This window comes from Pelophylax lessonae (genome assembly GCF_965119305.1).
Source record: "Pelophylax lessonae genome assembly, chromosome: 11".
NCBI classification, from domain to species: domain Eukaryota; kingdom Metazoa; phylum Chordata; class Amphibia; order Anura; family Ranidae; genus Pelophylax; species Pelophylax lessonae.
This window is the reverse complement of record NC_138778.1, coordinates 157,633,450-157,654,828: the sequence shown is the minus strand read 5'-3', so window position 1 is coordinate 157,654,828 and position 21,379 is coordinate 157,633,450. Positions and strand designations below refer to the sequence as shown.

The 21,379-nt window shown below is 42.3% G+C and overlaps 1 protein-coding gene across 2 annotated transcripts in view; it reads left to right on the top strand.

Annotated features, from left to right (window-relative positions):
* Positions 1-281: 281 nt before the first annotated feature.
* LRRC3C (leucine rich repeat containing 3C) overlaps positions 282-21,379 on the top strand; it is a 38,516-nt gene continuing 17,418 nt past the window's right edge. Inside the window, exon 1 of one of the 2 annotated variants that reach the window (XM_082271408.1) lies at positions 282-601. The gene's annotated coding sequence lies outside the window, so the exon portion shown is untranslated. Of the gene's footprint in view, positions 606-21,379 lie in introns of both variants that reach the window. The other variant, XM_082271407.1, reaches the window with a different exon arrangement.

Genomic DNA, 21,379 nt, shown 5'->3' with positions numbered 1-21,379 from the left:
TGGTACCCTGAGATGCTGCATAAGTGACCATTGCCAGTGCTATTATTCAAGGCTCATCATTCCCATTCCCAGTTCTCGCCTGATGTGACTGCAGATAAATCATTTACATATTCCCATCAGTTTTAATCCTTAAAAAGCTCTATTCTCCGTGTTTCTGCTTTCCTTCCCCCAATAGACTCCTATCCAGTGTCTCCCGTCCTTTTCCTTATCCACCTCGCTCCCTCCCTCCTTCCTTCTCTAGCATCAGGCGGAGTTTCCAATCCCCAGCTGAGAGACCTCATTCTCGTGCAGGAAAACACACACACAGCTTGTTAGGAAGAGGTGAGGATGGGCCACAGTGGAGAGATCTGTGACTTCCCCTCAACACTCTAATATTCCCAGCAGGACCTGGGAGGAACAGGCAAAGCTTCTGCTCTCGCACCATCTCCTTGGTTGTGTCAGATGGATGCTCCGTGATCATGATTCCAACTTTCTATCTACTCAACGCTTGTAGGGAACAAACCGCCTGTTGCTTATGAGTCGATCAGTGGGGGCCAAGATCTTGAAGACCTCCGCTCTACTCTGCTTTCCTGGTCTTATAAGCAGCACCACAAGCGAAGATGTAGGTAATGCGCTTGTTTTTTTACTTATTGGTATTTTGTGTATCAAGTCGGTCCACTTATACAGATTTAATAAATAGGGCATGAAATGTAGACATAAGTAAATCATTTTTCATGCAACAGTTCCCATGGAGCACAATATAATCTATTGCTTGATGGGCTGTCTCGTAGATGTTATTCCTAGTGAAGGGAATTCCCTAAGGGATTGTTTCAACAGACTTGAGCCTTTCACAATGAGGATGTGAACCACCAATACTGATCACTCCCAATCCAAGTTATTATAGTAAAATCAGTTAAAAGATTTTGATTGATCCTTTATCACACTTTGCGCATCATTTCGGTACTAGATTTCCCATCCGTTATCACACTTTGTGCATCATTTCGGTACTAGATTTCCCATCCGTTATCACACTTTGCGCATCATTTCGGTACTAGATTTCCCATCCGTTATCACACTTTGCGCATCATTTCGGTACTAGATTTCCCATCCGTTATCACACTTTGTGCATCATTTCGGTACTAGATTTCCCATCCGTTATCACACTTTGCGCATCATTTCGGTACTAGATTTCCCTATAACCCCAGTGAAGTCTAATTTATATAAACAAGAGCTCAAAGTGGAAAACCCTTGATTGGCTACAAGGAATGACAGTTTTGCTTCTGTTCCTGTAAATGGCAAATTGCCTTTTGCACCAGGGTTCATAAATCAGATTGGTATAATGATATCTCTGTTTATATCTCTGATGCAAACTATTACCCCCCTCCCACATTCACACACATAAAAATAAGAGTCGGCATGAATCAGAGGAGGTGGATTTATGTCCGATAAGGTGTTCCCTTTCATTTGCTATGAAAATGAAACAAGAAATATAAATGGCTGCTATGGTTAGCTCCTCATTTTCCTCCCGTTTTCATCCTCCCAGGGTGTGCCTTCAGCCGTGGATTCTACACTTAGACTTTTTAGACTTTCTAGAAGGAGCAGAGGCAAATTTAAAGAAGGCTTTCCAATTTACAAAGGGTCTGCTTCTAAAGGGCCATACACACTATAAGATTTTCTGAAGACTTTTTCCTTTAGATTTACCAAAACCATATAATAGGAGGTCAAACCTAAACACTTTCAATTTGTATGCAATCTGGCAGGCCCTTGCACTACATAGAAAAGGTAAATCTGAAGGAAAAAGTCTTCAGAAAATCTTATAGTGTGTATGGCCCTTTAATGTCCTACCCTGGAACCATTGTTCTGTGGAACGGTGAGAGTTAATCCTACAGCCAAGTCAGGAAAAAAAGCAAGCAGCCATCGAACCACTAAATATCCAATTATACATTAATGAATCCATCAACCTGTCAGTGGTTCCTGGCTATTACAAATCACAGTGATGAACCATAGCAGGAAGGCTATACCCATGTGTACTAAAAAATGGAATAAGGAAAGGGCGAAAATATCTGGATCCATGACATTGCAGTTGAGGGCTTAATTTAGAATTTGCAAACTAATCAAAGAGGGCCTGTCTTTAAAATGCTTTAACACGTTCCTTATAATTCGGCTACCATTCCCTGCTAATTGCAGATTCTTCCTGGGCTACTCACAGTGACAGTTGGTGGTAAAACTTCTCCAATTACTCCTTTCGTACATGTTTCGTCCATTCATTCATCTAGATTCTTTTTAAATCCATATGCATTGACTCCTTAAACCACTTTCTTAAAGTAGACCTTCCTACATTTTGACAAGTCTGCATGAATAGATTCATGATATCATGACATTTCGCAATGTACAGTAACAGCATACTTTTTTTCAAACAAGCTCTACTTTTTATCATTCAAAAGCATGCCTTGACTTTGTCTAGGCTGAGATAATATCATAAGTCTGCTGCAGGTAGGAGTTAGCATTTCCTCAATCTTCTCTTCCCTATCCCTAGTCATCAGATGGTAACATGGTAACTTTGCACAAGGTGCAGAGAGAATGATCTGTTATCACACAGTTGTGAACAAGCCAATAACTGCATAGACACCAGGATTTGTATGATTGCATCTTCTCTGAGCCAGCACATCATTAGGTGCTGACCCTGAGTGATGACTGAACAAACATGGCATTGCCTTTCTGGAAAGAAAGGCATTTGAAGGTATTATCGGGGGAAGACTGTTTCTATAATAAATGCTTTTAACCACTTAAGCCCCGGAAGATTTTACCCCCATTCCGACCAGGGTTTTTTCTGCGATTCGGCACTGCGTGACTTTAACGGACAATTGCGCGGTCGTGCACCTAAACAAATTTGACGTACTTTTTTCCCCACAAACAGAGCTTTCTTTTGGTGGTATTTGATCACCTGTGCGATTTTTTTGGATCATGCGCTTTAAACAAAAAAAGAGCGTCAATTTTGCAAAAATAACAAGATTTTTCAGATTTATTTATATGAAATTCCTCAAAAAAAAATGTAGAAATCAAAATTTTTTTAAATTTTCGGCCAATTTGTTTTATGCTACATATGTTTGGTAAAAAAAATCGCAAAAAGCGTATTTTGATTGGTTTGCGCAAAAGTTATCGCGTTTACTAACAAAGGGAAAGATTTTTGTCATTTTTGTTGTTTTTTTTAACGCGTAATGGCGGCGATCTGCGATTTTTTTGCGGTACTGTGACATTGCAGCGGACAGATCGGACCCTTGACGAACATTTTTGACACTTTTGGGGTTACCAGTGACATTTCTACAGTAATCAGTGCTATACATATGCACTGTTACTGTAAAATTGCACTGGCAGCGAAGGGTTTAACTTTTTTTGAGAGGGAGGGGTGGTGTGTGTCCCTAGGGGCGTGATTCTAACTGTGATTGGCTGTGGCTTGAACTGTAGGAACAGTGATCAACGGTCCTACATAGTAGAACCATATGATCACTGTTTCTACACAGGGGAGAATGACAGGCGGCTTGTTTACATTAGCTGCCTGCCTTTCTCCCTCTGCACCGACGATCGCCGAGTGACCGGCGGACATCGGGTCCGCCAGTCACACGCGTGGGGGGGGGTTCCGTGACCGCGCGGGAGTGTGCCTCCGGGGGCGCGCGCTCGCTCCCTAGACCCTCACAGGCTAGCGACGTAGTACTACGACGCTCTGATTGTGAGGGGCTGACCGCCGCAGTAAATAGTCGTGCGGCGGTCGGCAAGCGGTTAAAGCCCCATAACCCCCTCGATCCCTCTCACATATTCATCATGTAGTGCTACCCCCAAAGGATCCACTGTAATTTAACTTGTTATTTTCCAAGATAAGTGCAGCCAGGCACATAGCAGTTCACTCACTCCAGCTCATTAATCAGTCTAGGGCCTCCAAATGTTGTCCCTTTGCTAGCCTTTATCTGGCCCTTGGGGTACTATTCCTCCCGATGATATGAGACACTATTCCTCCCAGTGACACCTACAATGAGGCACTATTTGTTCCACTGATATCACTGTTGGTGTGCTATTCCTCCCACTAATACCAGTGATGAGGGCACTACTCCTCCTGCTGACCACCAACCCTGCAGTCATGTTTATTCTCACTTATGCTGGGTGCAGGACATTTTCTACCCCAACTGGCCACAATCTTGCCCCCTAAAGTCTGAAGGATAGTAAACTGGCCCTTTATTTTAAAAGTTTGGAGACCCCTGGTCTAGGGAATGTATTTTTTTAATTGATATTGCTGAAGAACTTGGAGAGGGTGTAGGATGATATAGGATATTCCAGAACTACTAAACACTAGCAGGAGAACAATTCACTTTGCTCCCTCCCTGAACAGTCTTTATGCAAGAGCAAATAAAGATGGCCAGAGCTGAGTCCTCATAAAATCTATCTCAGTTAGAGCTACCACTAGCACTTCCACTCAAAGAAAAACAGCACACAGTCACTAGGACCCTGATTTCAGGTCAGTACTTTCAATGTCACAGGGTCACTGGATGCCTCCGTCCAGTACTAACCTCAAACTCTTCAGTGGGAGAAGGCTAATGCCCTCAATTCCACAGGACAGCCAGACCCTTTCCAACTTCCACTGGGCACGCTATCCAGACCAAGTCCTTAGGTGAAATTCCCTTGATTAGATTCTGAAAAAGGATTTTAGAAGTAGGACCCCCCCAAGCTATGCCACAGCTAGGATCTCGATGGACATGCAGCAGACTCCAGCAATTTGCCCAGAGGGACATAGCCTTTCAGGTTGGGGACTTCTGTAGAATTAGACCAAGAACTATCTCCCTCCCGGCTGCTCCAGGCTTCAGACTATTTATGTGCACATCAAAAATATTCAGACTGCCTATTTGTTGTTCCACCCCACTATGATTCTAGAATCCTGTAGAATACAGGGGGAACAATCAAACCTGCACCCTGTGAAACACAACAGACCAAAGCAATCAACAACTGCTCCATTGATTTCAAAGGAGCCAGAAAGAACTACTTTTGCCTAACATCCTAGCAACCTAACTAGGAAGGTGCTACATTTGAAGCCCTCTAAAGACTTTTTATATTTACCTGACCCCATCATCATAACATGTCCCTAGCTAGTGCTTCTTTAGCTAGTAGGGGTGGTACTCCAGCACTGAAGTCTGGGTCCCCTGGCCACAGGTCTTATTGCCCTACATTGTTATGAAGTTGTTATGGCATCACTGATGTCTTGAAAAGTTGTTAGGAATCAATTGATGGACAGACCATAGGAAATGTCCAAAGTTGGGATGAGCCCAGCACCACTTGCAGAATGCCCTGCATCCTAATGATGCAACTCCCTGCCTCTGCGGCAGCTGGCATCTCTCCCCACTGTGCTGCCAGATAGAAAGCTTCCAAGGAAAGCTTCCAGAGACTCTTCTTTTTCTCTGATGTATCACATGACACAAGTGGGGGGGGGGGGTGGAGCATCACAGGAATCCCCCTTTCTAGTCCCTCTGCATCGGAGGTCTGGTAAGTTCTGGGAGGAAGGGGGGAACTGTGCTGGGGGACATAATGATCTGGGACTGGGGAGTGGGAGCAAAGACTTGTTCTGGAAGGAGAGATTGGAGGGGAAGATGAGAATGGGGACTTGTGCTGGGAGGAGAGATTGGGGGGAAGGGTAAAGACTTGTGCTGGAAAGAGATTTGGGGGAGTGAACATGTGCTGCAGCTTACTGGAAGGAAACTTTTGAGGGGAGATGTGTACTGGGAGGGTGATTTCAGCAAAGGAAGGGATTTGTACTTGGAGAAGGAGGGACATTTAGCACTTTTGTTTGGGGAAAATTTTGGCTTGCAGAAGCATTTTGTGCTGGAGGGGTGAGTGTGCAAATTAGTGCTGGATTTTGTTTGGCGGAAAAGGGGCATTTTTACTCAAAATGGGGAATATTATTGCTTTCATTGCTTTATGACCCCTACATTTTGTGTATTTCTTACTCCTGACCACTACACTTGGTGTGTAACATGCTCCTGGCCCCTGGACTTTCTGTGTTAAAAAATTCCTGCCCTCTGCACTCTGTGCATTATGTAAGTCCAATCCCTGTGCTCTCTGCATTACACACTCCTGACCACTACACTCTGTGCATTATGCACTCCTAAACCCAGCACTCTCCATGTCTCTCCCTGAGCCCACACCTTTTTGCATTAGGTACTTCTGACCCCTGCATTCTGTGCATTACATACTTCTTACTGCTGCACTGGGAGCTTAACATGCTATTGACCCTTGCACTTTCTGTGTTATACACCCCTAACTTCTAAACGCTGTGTATTTTTTACACACAACTGCTGTACTCTCTGCATTGCACACTCCTGACCCCTGCATTCTGTGCATTATGTACTTCTGACCCCTACACTCTGTGTGTTAAGCACTCCTGACCCTTGCACTCTCTGTGTTATGTACTCCGGACCCCAGCATTCTGTGCATTGCATACTCCTGACCCCAGAACTCTGTGCATTATGTACCTCTGACTCCTGCACTCTGTGCTTTACACATCCCAGACCCCTGCACTCTGTGCATTATGTACTTCTGTTCCCTGCATTACTTTCCATTCTTGTAAACAGGGGGGACACCAGATCTCATACATGTGCAGACAGTGAAATTTTCATTGGGATGGTGAGGTTCCTCTTTAAGCCTTTTGTTTTTAAAAATGCATGTACTATTTTTTCAGTGGCTACACAACTGGATACAATTGTGGGTTTTTATATCTATAAGTTTCTTTTGTTACCTGTGGCCCATTGGGGAGATTTCCCTCCACTTCCTGTCCCAAAGCAACAACGCGAGTTAAAGGACATCCCTGGTTATTATTATATGTAGTTATATAGAGAAAATAATTTACACAACACTTTACATGTTGGACATTTACCCCCTGCCCTCACAATTTAAGGTCTCACATACACATGTTAGGGGCAATTTACTTACCAGCATGTTTTGGGAGTTTGGGGTATCTGGCAGAAATCCATGCGTGCAAAGTGAGAATATATAAACTCCATGCAGGTCATGTCCTGCTTGGGATTCAAGCTGAGGGTTCTGGTGCTACAAGGCATAACTGCTAACCTCTAAGCCACTGTTGCTGCCACTGACCAGGGTAACTGGAATTAGCGTTCCCATTAGAGTTTCCCTTTATTTTTATTCTGGTGACAAGTCAAAATTTGGGGGTTTTCTTTCACTTTCATTGTTGGAGATAGCGGTCACCAGGACAAACAAAGAGGGTGAGTCTCCCTAACATAGACACATTCAACAATAAAAACCTGGCAGGTGTTCTAATCCCTCTTCACTCTCTGTCCAAAATATAAAAAGTTTTTATTTAATAATACCCTAAATCGCTTCTCGGCCTTTTGGCTAAGATCAAGTGTAGTATCTATTCTTATCAGTGTTGGAATGGAACCTGAAGGTTAGTATCGGTGGTGGCCGAAGTTAACCGGGGCGCTCTGGGCGTAACTGGAGGACCGGAGTAGGCCAAACCAGAGAAAGCCGGATGGTTCCAATGCCTTCCTGATTTGAATGGGTCCGCCCCTACCAGTTTGAAGGTAGCAAGAAAGCTGGGGAAAGACGGTTAGTATTGCTCCCGGATGTAATTGGTGAGGAATGTGGATGGCGGTGGGTGGGCCTTTCCTCCTGGGTTGAATCTGGCCTTGCAAAAGGCTTGTCCCCAGTTGTAGGCAGGCTCTCCCTAAGCTATACATGTTCCAAACCTCCTGGTAGGCAAGGGCTACACTGGGTCTGGCCTTTGGGCCGGGGTAGAAAAAGCCCGTAGTGTATGTGCCCCTGGGGTGGCAGCCCAGGGGTGCCTTAATTCTCACTGGTGAGGGGCAGCTCGCCTTGAGTTTTTCGGCACCATGGTCACTGCACCTACACACTTTTTTAAGCACCTGCCTCTTGGGCAAGGCCTTTTGGCTTCGACCAGAGGAATTCTTATTCCGGCCGGAAGGCCTGCCCTTGTATTTTCACAAGGGCACTAATTCACCTCTCCACTTCCCCTTCCCCACCTTTTTGTTTGTGTGTGCTTTTTCTTTGTAGTTTGTCACTTTCTATCACCTTTTTTCACTGCACGACTTGTAGGGTGTGGGTCCTCGGGCCCTACCTTGAGTCTTGGGAGGGGGTGGATATGGCCTTTTGGCTTAGTCCGCCCTCTCTCATGGGGTCTCCCTTCGGGGGAACCCCACTTAGTACTCGGTGGGGACTGTTTTGGCAGTCCCCCTGAAGAACGGGTTCAGTCTGGTTTCGGCCAGACAGACCATGAGTACCTTAAATCCCTGTCAGGAGTCTTGCGCCCCGGGGGATCGAGGTTCGGGTCCTACCTCTTCGGAGGGAAGACCATTTGTGTTCGCACACCCTGTGCACTTTTTGTGTTCCTCACGTTTGTGTGTGTGCACTTTTTTATGCACCGGGTGAAGTCTTTTGAGTGTGTTTCACACGCTACGGGCTTTAAAAAGAAAAAAAGAAAAAAATACCCTAAACTAATTACATATTTTAACGAGCACCAAAAGAGCTTTACAATTTCCCCACACTTACCTCTCTAGCTGCTCATACTGTAAAGTAATTCATTTTCAAGTTCAGATCATGTGTAACAGCTTAGAAACACCTGCTGGTTGTGTACATTAGAAGGCTGGAAGGTTGCCGAGTTCTGTTCTCATTGAAAACAGTTGAGATTTCCTTGCCTTTGTTGTGATCATTGAAAATTAATTTCTCTACAATGTCTACAGCTACAGAGGCAAATGAGGACTTATTTTAAAGTGCATGTACTGCTTGTTTGGAAAATGTAAGTACTTCAGTGTACCTATTGCAAGCATACATTCACTTTAAGCATACCTCCCAACTTTTTGAGATAGGAACGAGGGGCACATATTAGAAAAAATATGTAGGCATAGGACACACCCCCTGCCACACCCCTAAACCACTTCCATACAGTGCACTTTCACCCCCTTCCTGTCCAGGCCAATTTTCAGCTTTCAGCATTGTCACACTTTGAATGACAATTGCGCGATCATGCTACACTCTACCCATATAAAAAATGTTATCATTTTTTTCACACAAATAGAACTTTCTTTTGGTGGTTTTTAATCACCGCTGGGTTTTTTATTTCTTACAAAAAAACAGAAAAAATTAGAAAATTTTGAAGAAAAAAAAAGTTTTTCTTATTTTCTGTGAATAAATTTTGAAAATAAATAATTTTTCTCCTTCACTGATGTGTGCTGATGAGGCGGCGCTGATGGGCACTGATGAGGTGGTACCAATATGCCACACTTATGGGCACTGATAGGTGGCACTGATGGGCACTGATGGACTGCACTGATGGACACTGATGGGCCGCACAGATGAGCAGACACTGATGGTGGGCACTGATGGTGGACACTGATTTGATATAAGTGCCCTGATTACCTGTCCTAGTCTCCCCTTTGAGGAAGAGCCACTGATCGGCTCTCCTCGCCACACACTCTGACAGTGTTAGGCTAGGAGAGCCGATAAACGGCACTTCCTCATTTACATGTGACCAGCTGTGATTGGAAACAGCCGATCACATGGGTAAAGAGCCATGTCATTGGCTCTTTACCAAGATCAGGGTCGCACCCTGTCCTAGCAACATGGTGCGGCCACGATCGCCGCGCGCGAGAGAGGCCATTCTGGTGCACCGTCATATGAGAACAAAAGCTGCACTGCTCCACCGTCATTTGACGGTGGGTGGGCAGTAAGTGGTTAAAGGAGAGTTATACAAAAAAAAAAACATTAGCTAAACCCACAAACACCACTACTTTTCCTTTATACTGGCTTTTGACATTTACAAATGCAGCAATTTAGAAAATGAAAGAAAGGTTTAGCACTGGGAAACATTTTTTGAAAGCTAAAAAGTGTATTTATATACAAGTGTATAGATCAGAGCAAATTGAGAGACAAAGGAGTAGGAAAGAGGGACAGAGGGACTTTGTTCTGAATTAAGCACGGTCTCTCGAAATCAGGGACATTTGGGAGCTATGCTTTAAAATCAATTGAACAAAAAAGTGCAGTCCTTCTGTTTGGTGCTACAAAATCTGAAGTGTGCCATTATGTGCACTTCCCCATTTGTCTGCCATTATGCTTACTACTATAAATATATACTACTATACTGAATGTAGCTTCTGAAGCACATACACAGCAGTTCACAACACAGCTCCATTGGGAGACGATTTTGTGTGCATGTACACACAAATTGTTCATAAATTCCCATAAAACGTTGCCACATGTTTGCAATTTGCTCTTCAGCACTGAATATAGTGGAAATACCATGTATAAAGCACGTGCTGACATATAACATAGATATATGGTGGCAAGGCAGCCCAGCTGTGCCAGATCATGTACCAAGTATAGGAACTAGAACCTCCGCTTAGGGGGTGCGCAAGCGGGCCGCTAGCGACTTGGCTCTGCTGTGATTTTACAAACAATTGCAGATCAATGGGTCTGCTGCCAATAGATTACTGCTAGCACCCGCTGATCATCCAGAAAAAACACACAGGACAGGGCTCTGTCTAAGTAAACAAGGCAGAGCCTTGTCCTGTCAGTGGAGGAGTAATGGATTTACTTTCCCCGCAAAGCAGGGAACGAAATCAATAACTTCCCCTAATAAAAGGCCCTCACTGTGCACACTTAAGCACTGGATAGGCACACATTTAACCCTTTGATCACCCTAGATGTTTAACCCCCTTCCCAGCCAGTGTCATTAGTACAGTGACAGAGCATATTTTTAGCACTGATCACTATATTAGTGTCTCTGGTTCCAGAAAAGTGTCAGATGGTGTCAGAATGTAGGAAGAAATTAGATATTGCTAAATAAAAGTTGCGCTCAACTAAATAACACTTGTGCAAAACAAAGACCTTATGATATTTGCATAATAAAGTGCATAATATAGTGCATAGGTGAATAAATAATCAATGAATTTAAAAATTATTAATTATATTTGGACAATCATTAATCCATAAATAAGTGAATTGAACATATATATAATGCAATGAATAAATAAATTAATAAATAGTCCACAATAAATCCCAATGAATGTCCAATGTGAATAAATAAACTATTTGTTGATGGTAGTGACTTCAGCACTTGATATGCTATAAACACCTCCACCAAATAAACAGGAACACCCGGTGTGCACTCAAGGCTTACCGGATGAAGTGGACCCCTTAAATTACAGGGGGTCAGTAAAAGCAAACTCAGGACACCAATGGTATAAACACCCGATACAAGGATAGGCAGCACTTCCAGTATACTCCAAACAAATCCTCCTGTATGATTCACTGAAGCTGGGGATGGACTCCCATATATCGTACCCAGGAAGAAACAAGAGAACTCAAATGGTGAAGTACGTTCAAGAAGTGTAATTTAATAAAATTAATTTGATGCACTTACATGGTAAAGGCTTACAAAGGGCATTACATGAAAAACAACCGCGGTCTCCGGGTATGGAACGATGCTTTCGCGTTCCACCTGCGTTCCACCGGGAGCCGGAAGTGACGAGGTAGCGCGATCACGATCCTACTTCCCGACGCGTTTCGTCAGCGCGTAACTGAAGTCATCAGGATCATTGCCAGAATGTCCACCGCAATATCACAGTCCTGCTATAAGTCGCTGATCACTGCCATTAGTAGTAAAAAAAATATCCCATAGTTTGTTGACGCTATACCTGTTGCACAAACCATTCAATGGATTCAACCCAATAAATATACGCTTATTGGGATTTTTTTTTTTTTTACCAAAATTATGTAACAAAATACGTATTAACCTACATTTATGAAGAAATTCGATTTTTTTCAAATTTCTTATTGGATATGTTTTATAGCAGAAAGTAAAAAATATATATATTTTTTTCAAAATTGTCGGTCTTTTTTTGTTTATATTGCATAAAATAAAAAATGCAAAGGTAATCAAATACCACTAAAGGAAAGCTCTATATGTGGGGAAAAAAGAACGTCAATGTTGTTTGGGTACAGTGTGTCGCATGACTGCGCAAATAAAATAACGCAGTGCCGTATCGCAAAAAACTGGCCTAGCCATGAAGAAGGGTAAATCCTCTTGAGGTCAAGTGGGTAAATAGTTATTTGGAAAAGTTTTTTAAAATTTTAGATGGCATAGACATTTTTTTGTTGTTTGTGTCCCTACTGGGAAAATTTATCCCTGGAGACTAGTCTTTCTGAGAAATCCTAAGGCTTGGAGTTGTAATGGGAGAAAGAGGTAAGGGGAAATCTCCTAATGGGTATAAATATTCTGGTGACAACTGTCTAAGCCTAGGTTCATATATGTGTGGGTCAGGAATTTGTGTGCAGTGCATTTTCACATGGAGAAAAACTGTATGGTGCCGCAGCACCATGCCATTCCATGCGACATGTTTTAAAAAAAGGTTTTGGGACTTGCATTTCTTGTGGGTACAGCAGCCCTTTAAAATGAATAGGCTTCCCAGGAGCTATTTCGCTACATCAGGGGCGTAACTACAAGGGTTGCAATTGCATCCGGGCCACATGCTCCAAGGGGGTACACCTGGATAGGAGGGGGAGCGGTTGCAACATGTAGAGATATCATTGTCCTCCTTTCTTCTCCTGTAGCTGCAGGAGGAAAAAGGCGGAGATTGGTTCCTCTGTATGCTGCCCCACCACTCCTCCTATCCAGTTCACTTGTGTCCTGCTGTCTCTGGGTCCCTGTGTGCTCCCCTGGTCCCCCCCCTACTGTGTTGCCCCCACCCCTACTGTGCTCCCTTCCCTCTCCTGCCGGCTGCTGCAGAGGATGTGTCACAATAGAGAACCAGGAAGGGTTGGTAAATGTGTAATTTACCAGCTCCTTCCTTTTCTGAATGGACAGAGTCATAGTCAGTGACATTGTAAAAAAATAAAATAAAATGATAAAAAAGAATACAATTAAAATAACAAAAAATAAAAACTACTGACACCAGTGGGTGAACTTTCAGGATCGCAAAGGTCACACTTGCGACCAGGCCCTGGCATTCTACCACCGTGGGGAGGCCCCAACATGGCAGAAAGGGAGCCCACTGCAGAACTTGTGAAAGGTTCCCGCAACGAGAGTAGAATGCCCCAGGATCAGTGGGAAGAGCCCCAGGCTTGAAGGGAAGGCCATTTATGGTATCTTGTACCGGGGCCCTGAAGGTTCTAGTTACCCCTATGCGCTACATGCAACTATAACATTGTTTGAATATGTTGTAAAACGCTGTGCAAACTGTTGGTGCTATTTAAATCCTGTATAATAATATGCTATTACAAAATCCCAAAACCCCACCAACCCTCACAATGTTTGAAAACAGGCTCAGAAGGGATCCCTGTTCTCCACAATAAATATCACTGATCCTTTTTCTTAGTCATATTGGCTAGCTTGAACACCCCATACCGAATTTGCTGAAAAGAAGAATTAAGGGATAGGCCACTTGATGAGGATTGGTTGGATATTTGGACCTCTATGACAAAAACATTTTTGAACATCTTAGCATTAGAAAATTCATATAATTTCTATTTAGATGGTATTACACTCCACTTCATTTAGCAAAATGTATGCCAACATATCTCCTAACTTTTTTAGAGGATGTATCGAACTAGATACCATAACACATGTGGTGACCTTGCCTGAAAGTTCAGCAGTTCTTGATCAAACTACCTTATGAATGTGATTCTTTTTTGAGAAGTCAGAGGCACTTCTCAATAAACTGATCCCTGGCATTCCTAGTAAAGAGGAACTTTTATGATCAATACAATATTGACTTCTATTTTTAAAGTAGAACTAAAGAATTTTTTTGGATAGAGTAAAGGAGGGTATTAACCCCTTTCAGTTTTTACTTTTCCATTTGTGTCCTTATAGTAAGATTTCTCTCTACTTCCTGTTCCTTAGCCAAAACAAGTGAGATGAAACCTCTCCAAAATGAGGTAGTCCCTGGTTATTATCAGAATTAGTGTCCCTGTTGGAAGATTTTACCTCTATTCCTGTTCTGGTGATTTGGGAATTTGGGATTTACTTTCACATTCGATAATAACAGTAAGAGCCGGTTCACATTAGCGCGACTTGTCAGGCGACTTGTCAGCCTGACAAGTCGCGCACCGTCGCGGTCCATTGACCGCTACAGGACCCGTTCTAATAGGAGCGACACAAGTCGCTCCGACTTAGAAAAAGGGTCATGTACTACTTCGGGGCGACCTCGGAGCGACTTGCATAGACTTCCATTATGGGAAGTCCCTGCAAGTCGCTCTGAAGTCGTGGTGCATTGTAATGCACAAGTCGCCCCCGAAGTAGTAAGGAGTCGTGTCGCCCCAGTGTGAAGCGACTTTAAACAAGACAAATAGTCCTAATTGGGACACAGACAGCAATACAAACCAGAAAGGTATTGCAATACCCCTCCACTTTATCCAACCCCCCCCCCAAAAAAGCTCTTATTATACCTTAGGGATACCCATTTTTTAGGAGCATGGCCAGCTTGGATCGCTTGATCATGACCATTTGGGTGGCAATACAGTCCTCTTGGCATTTGTACGAAACAATACTCTCCCTATGCCACACCTGAATTCTTCCTCAAAGCTGCAGAACGCCATTCATTTACCTATTCCATTATATCATTGTGAAATCGGATAGGATACAATGTCCCACCCTCCTTTTTTGTGTATTCCTTTTCACTTTACGCTCTCATTCTCTTTAGTATTCTCTCCCTCTTTCTCATTTTTTTAACTCTCCTTTCCCCTTCTCCCTTTTCTTGTTTGTTCTTACACTCTTATTCTCTCTCTCCAGCTGCCAATTCTTCCTGAATATCTTATTTTTATTCTTTACCTTCCCTCGTGCTTTGGAAAATTCTAAGTAGGCACTTAAACTTACATCAAGCCTATGTATAATAAACATTTTATTGCGATGGATAAATATTGGCTCTATTAAGGCCCAGTTCCAAACCTTTTAGATTTGAGGGGAGGCCAATCTAACTAGACAGACCTATTTGTATAGTGAGCATCTTGCAAATTTTTTTATTATAGTCTTGTAATATTTTTACTTGGCAACTAAATCCATACATCAACCCCTTCCTTTATTATTATTCACAGTAACGACTGGAAAAAAAATAAAAAAAAAACATTAGGGTTATAAATTGCAGTGCACAATCAGTGAACATGGTCTCTGGTTAAGCCTTTCCCCAGAGACCCAGTAATTGGGCATCACAAGCTTGCCTCTTGCACATCGGCGGTGAAGCCAGGTTGTCAATCATAGTCTGCATGTCACATCTGCCCTTTCTGTGATTATCATGTGTCACTGCCGTTGTATATCTCAGTGGCCAGGGACAGTGGCCACAAGACAATGGTTTATTTGAAAACTGTTTCATTTTCATATCCTTAAAGCTGAAATCTAGGAGAAGAAACAATTGTTGCCTTTATGCTCTCTTTGGTCTAGGGCAGAAGTCTCCAAACTTTCTAAATAAAGTGCCAGTTTACTGTCCTTCAGAGATAAGGGGGGTCAGACTGTGGCCAGTGGGAGTAGAAAAGGTCCTGATGTCAGTGGGAATAAACAATGTCCTATTGGTATCAGTGGGAGGAATAGTGCCCCATCATTGGTGTCAGTGGGAGGAATAGTGCCCTATCATTGCTATCAGTGGGATGAATTGTGCCCCATTGTTGGGATCATTGGGAGGAATTGTGCTCTAAAATTGGGGTCATTTGGCCCCATTGTTGGTGTTATTAGAAAAAATTGTGTCCCATCTTTGGTGTCATATGGAGAAATTGTGCCCCAATGTTGGTGTAAAATGCTAGTTATAATGAAGTTATAATCCATTGTTGGTATCAGTGGATGAAAATAGTGCCCCAAGGGCCGGATAAAAGCAGGCAAAGAGCCACATTTGGCCCCGGGCTGCAGTTTGAGGACCACTGGTCTAGGGTACTAGAAAAAGTAGTTTTACTTAACTGATCCTCAGCTCCCTCCACTCTGCTAGACCGGTCTCTGAAGCCTCTTCTCCCCGATACTACAGTGGTCACAGGTCCTCCAACGTCATCAACTACAATGCATTGACCATATTCCTTCATTGGATAGGTGAATGCAGAGGGACAATCCACTACTGGAGCATAGGGAAGATGAGGAGGCTGCCAGCTGTCATGGCAGTCAAGGATCTGTTAAGTAGAACTGCTTTTTGTGGCTCTTGGAACTAAGCACCCATTTCTACTTTTACAGCGCAGCAAAGAAGCAATTTTCCTTTTCCTGGAGATGGACCTTTTTTTAACCACTTAAGCCCCGGAGGATTTGGCTGCTAAAAGACCAGGGTTTTTTTGCGATTTTTTACTGCGTGACTTTAACGGACAATTGCACGGTCGTGCGACGCTGTACCTAAACAAATTTGACGCCCTTTTTTTCCCACAAACACAGCTTTCTTTTGGTGGTAATCGATCACCTGTGCGATTTTTTGATCATGCGCTATAAACATAAAAAGAGCGTCAATTTTACAAAAATAACAATATTTTTCACATTTTTTTATATGAAATTCCCCCCCCCAAAAAAATGTAAAAATCAATATTTTTTAACATTTTCGGCCAATTTGTTTTATGCTACATATGTTTGGTAAAATAAATTGCAAAAAGCGTATTTTGATTGGTTTGCGCAAAAGTTATCGCGTTTACTAACAAAGGGAAAGATTTTTGTCATTTTTGGTGGGTTTTTTTAACGCGTAATGGCGGCGATCTGCGATTTTTTTGCGGGACTGCGACATTGCGGCGGACAGATCGGACCCTTGACTGACATTTTTGACACTTTTGGGGGTACCAGTGACATTACTGCAGTAATCAGTGCTATACATATGCACTGTTACTGCAAAAATTACACTGGCAGGGAAGGGGTTAACTGTATTGGAGAGGGAGGGGTTAAGTGTGTCCTAGGGGCGTGTTTCTAACTGTAAAGGGACATGGCTATTGGTGTAAAAACAGAGATCAACAGTCCTACATAGTAGAACCGTCTGATCTTCATTTTTACACCAGGGAGAATGACAGGCGGCTTGTTTACATAAGCCGTCCGCCTTTCTCCCTTCACCGGAGCGATCATGAGTGACCGGCGGACGATCGGGTCCGCCGGTCATACGCACTGACTTGTCAGTGAACGAGCTGGGGCGGGCGCGTGCCTCGGCGGGCGCGTGCCTGCCCGCAATTGGCTCACAAGTCAGTAACAGGCGAGTGACGTACCCCTACGTCACTCTGCCTGGCCGGGGCTGACCGCCGCAGTATATAGTCGTGCGGCGGTCGGCAACCGGTTAACATAGACAAGTTGCAAAAATAGGGTTGGCGACCCTGAGATTACAATAATCAAAATAGTAAGTAAAAGGTCAAAAATAACAAAAATCATGGTCTGTAATTTATGAAATAAGAGCTCTTCATCGTAGGTAGCATTGCAGGGCGGTAGCCTCGCAGGGCTCCGGCCAAGTTGCAGACAGACATTGTACAACAGTGCCAATGGTACATCATCTCCCCCAAAAAATGCATAAAGCAGAAGGCAAAGCCTTATAAAACAAAACCTCTTTCAATCTCATTTCACTTCCAAGCTGCGGCTACCAATGGGAACCAAGAAGGGACTTTTGGTAAATAATCAAAATCAGACCAGAGCATACCTATGGCTAGAGTAGGACAACATTCAAGATCCTGAAGCTATAGGGTCAGAGTATAAAGAGCATATCAAAAGCTTTACGGCAAGAGCATCTTGGTTCAGTATTGGGCAATGTCTCAGCAGGTCAAAATAAAGTTTGTGGAGATATCTAGGGGCCATAAAACCATTGTAGAAATAAGACTGAAGTGATAAGGAATAGCATTAGAAGTCGGCTGGAGATGGACTTTAACAGTGCTCTTTATTCTGCTTAGACTACATGTCTTGGGGAAAGGAGTGAATTTGAAACAGCTAATTATGAAGGTACTACTATAGTTAGATGTTTGAGAAATGAAAGCGTTCATGTTAAGTATTTATTCCCACATTGTAATTCATCTACAGTATGTAACCATTAAAAAGGCTGGCTACATTCCTAAATGCACAAAACCTACTTAACGTGATATTAATATTTATAGGAAATAACACTAGAGATTGTTGATCCCAGAAATATCCAATTACCTCCAGGGGTATCAGGAAGACATTTTTTTTTCCCCCCACTGCAGAAAATTGGATAATGCTTTATTGGGGTTTTTGCCTTCTTCTGGATCAACTGTGGTTATAAGATTGTGTATATGGAGGTTTTCTACGTATTTATTTTTTCTATTGGTTGAACTAGATGGACTTCTGTCTTTTTTTTCAGCCAGAAAAAATATGTAACAATCTCTTTAAAAGTGAGAGCTGATTTTTGGATCTCTGACACATTGTACTTTACGTTGTTTGACCTGAAATCAATAAAACATTTGTACAAAAAAAAAACCGAAGGAGGTTATGTGTACAGGAAGCAATGGCAAGAAAAAACACTTACAGGCCTAGAAATCTTTATCTCTTATTTTGGAAAAAGATTTAAAAAGAAAGTCAGTCTATATATATAAGGTGCCTCATCCATGTGAAACATATACTACCAAACTAGAAGATATTGGACTTTACCGGTACCGAAAGAAGGACAGCCACATACTATAATAAAATAACAGTGTTTATTACCAAAAATACAAGGAATATCAAAAAAAATCAATAAAACCAAGTATTTATATTAGCGTGGGACAATATACGTCATATGTAAAGAAACCAACGTGTCTTTGCTGAATGCTCCATGAAGTTGACGTGTTTCGCTTAGTCGCTTCTTCAGGACCTCAATATCCTGGCAGCAAAGAAATTTGGCCTATCCAAAAGAAAACATTACATTACAATAGTCAATACATTAGCATATGTTAGAGATCTAGGTATCATGCTGTGTCTCAAATATCAACTCACATATCATCCCAGGAGCGTTGTACAAAGGTGGTAGGAAAAGGATCATGCGGACAACATATATATGTATAGGGCTGTGAATTAGCATATGAGGTATAACAGGCATGACCCTATTTTTTAAAGAAATGAGAGAGGGTGAGCACCCAATAGCTAACAAGACAACTATATATAAGTGGTAGTATGCCTCCATTGTTTATCATACTTACATATCAATAGATGGCATGCAATCAGTAACAAGCAAGAAGTAAAAAGCTGACACTTTAATGTCCATACATAGAACAAGTGAATAGACCTATAATGGTAAGGACATTTATTTAGACGCCCTACAACACCCAGCAATTGATGGTATGAAACTGTAAGCAAAAAAGCATAATTTACCAGTATTACCACATTCTCATCTATAGTCGCTAGGAAGGGACCAGCCAGACCCCCTATAATGTGCACAAATGGAAACAATACTCAAATGTGCCCAATTAAAATGACTTTAATATGGCGTATATTGGCCCACGTTAACATGGTTTTATTGATGTTTTTTATTTTTCTTGTATTTTTGTAATAAACATTGTTATTTTATTATAATATGTGGCTGTCCTTCTCTCAGTACCAATATAGTCCAATGTCATCTAGTTTGGTAGTATCTTATTTTGGAAAATCAGGAGTAAAATATCTATCTATAGAAACACTGGGACGGTGTTTTCTGCCATGGTATATTTTGGGCCACATGGGAATCTTGGCTGCCTGTTTAAACGAGTGGAAATGGGACTGATTTATGATGTGGCTTTAAGTTTGATTTATGAATGTGCCAATTTCTTGATGGTGTGGAATGGCACTGTTACAGTCTATTAATTCTAACTGAGAGAGTTATCCATTCATCATTTTATTCAGGTGGGCAGGGTATTGGTTAATGGCCGTTAATAAAAGTGGCCAGTTCACCCCAATCTGTATGGTAGGAATGCACCGATACCCATTTTCTATCGTTGAGTACAAGTACTGATACTTTTGGTCAAGTACTCGCTGATACCAAGTACCAATACTTTATTAAAGTGATTGTAAACAGTCACCTTATAAAACAACTACTTCCGTTTAAAATATAAATGAAAAACATTTTTGTATAGTTATAAAAAAAACACCTTTTTTCCCTTTTTTTATAGATGATCACATTCCTTCTGTTCTCAGCTGCAAAAGAGCTGGGGGGAGGAGAAGCAGCAGCACACTGAGCTTCCCAGTGAATGGCTGTGCAGTGGGGTCAGGTCAAGTCTGATCATTGAAGTACAGCACACTGAGTTCCCATTATAGCTAGAGAACTGACCACAGTGTGCTCTGCTGCTAAGTGTGGTCAGTTTTTATTAGGAAATCAGAGGGACTGGCATGGACACCAGGTCCAGGGGTTCCCCATAAAGGAAGCAAAGGGTTTATTCTTATTGTAGTATAAGTCAATGGCCGTAGGTGAGGCTTATATATGCCTGTGGTGTATTTTCTGTGAACTGTTGTAGAATGGTAATACACTAACGCTTAAAGTGTTTGTAAACGATCACCTTGTAAAACAACCCATTCAGTTTAAAATTTAAATAAAAGGCAAAAATTTGTATATAGATATAAAAAATATTATAAATACCTTTTTTTACCTTTCTTTTAAGAGATTACATTCCCTCTGTTCTCAGCTGCATAAAAGCTGGGGGGGGGGGGGGGGGGGAGAAACAAAAATACACTGAGCTTCCCAGTAAAAGGCTGTGCAGCATGGGCGTGTCAGGACAAGTCTGATCATTGCAGGAGAGCAGGCTGAGTTCCCAGTATAGCTAAAGAACTGACCACAGTGTGCTCTGCTGCTTAGTGTGGTCAGTTGGTTAAAGGAAAACAAAGGGGCTGGCAGGGACACCAGGGACTTCACATAAAGGAAGCAATACAAAGAGAACAGGATACATTCTTGTAACAAGGCACATATCAGGAATATGAAGTGTTGGGGGTAACAAACGCTTTAAAGGTTTAGGGCATCAACCCCCAGAAAGCCCCAGCAAAAAGGAGGGGTCCTCTATGAAAATAAATGGACTAACTCAGTGCCAATTAACAACACATTTAAGTTATGAAATTACAAAGGTTTATTAACTACATGGGTTAAAAAATATATGCATAGTTACATAGTTACATAGTAGGTGAGGTTGAATAAAGACAATAGTCCATCCAGTTCAACCTGTGTAGGTGTGTGTGACTGTAATCATCTAACATAGCCCTCAATCTCCTGATCCTTGAGATGTAAGTCTAAGAGTCTTTTGAAAGTCACCATACTACCCGCAGAAACCACCTCTTGTGGTAGACAATTCCACAATCTTGTAGCCCTAACAGTAAAGAACCCCCCACGTTGCCTGAGGTTAAAACGCTTCTCCTCTAATCGCATTGTATGTCCTCGAGTCCTCATGCAATTCCTTCGAATGAACAGCTTTTCTTCTAAGCTGAGATCCCCATTAAGATATTTATAAATTGCTATCATGT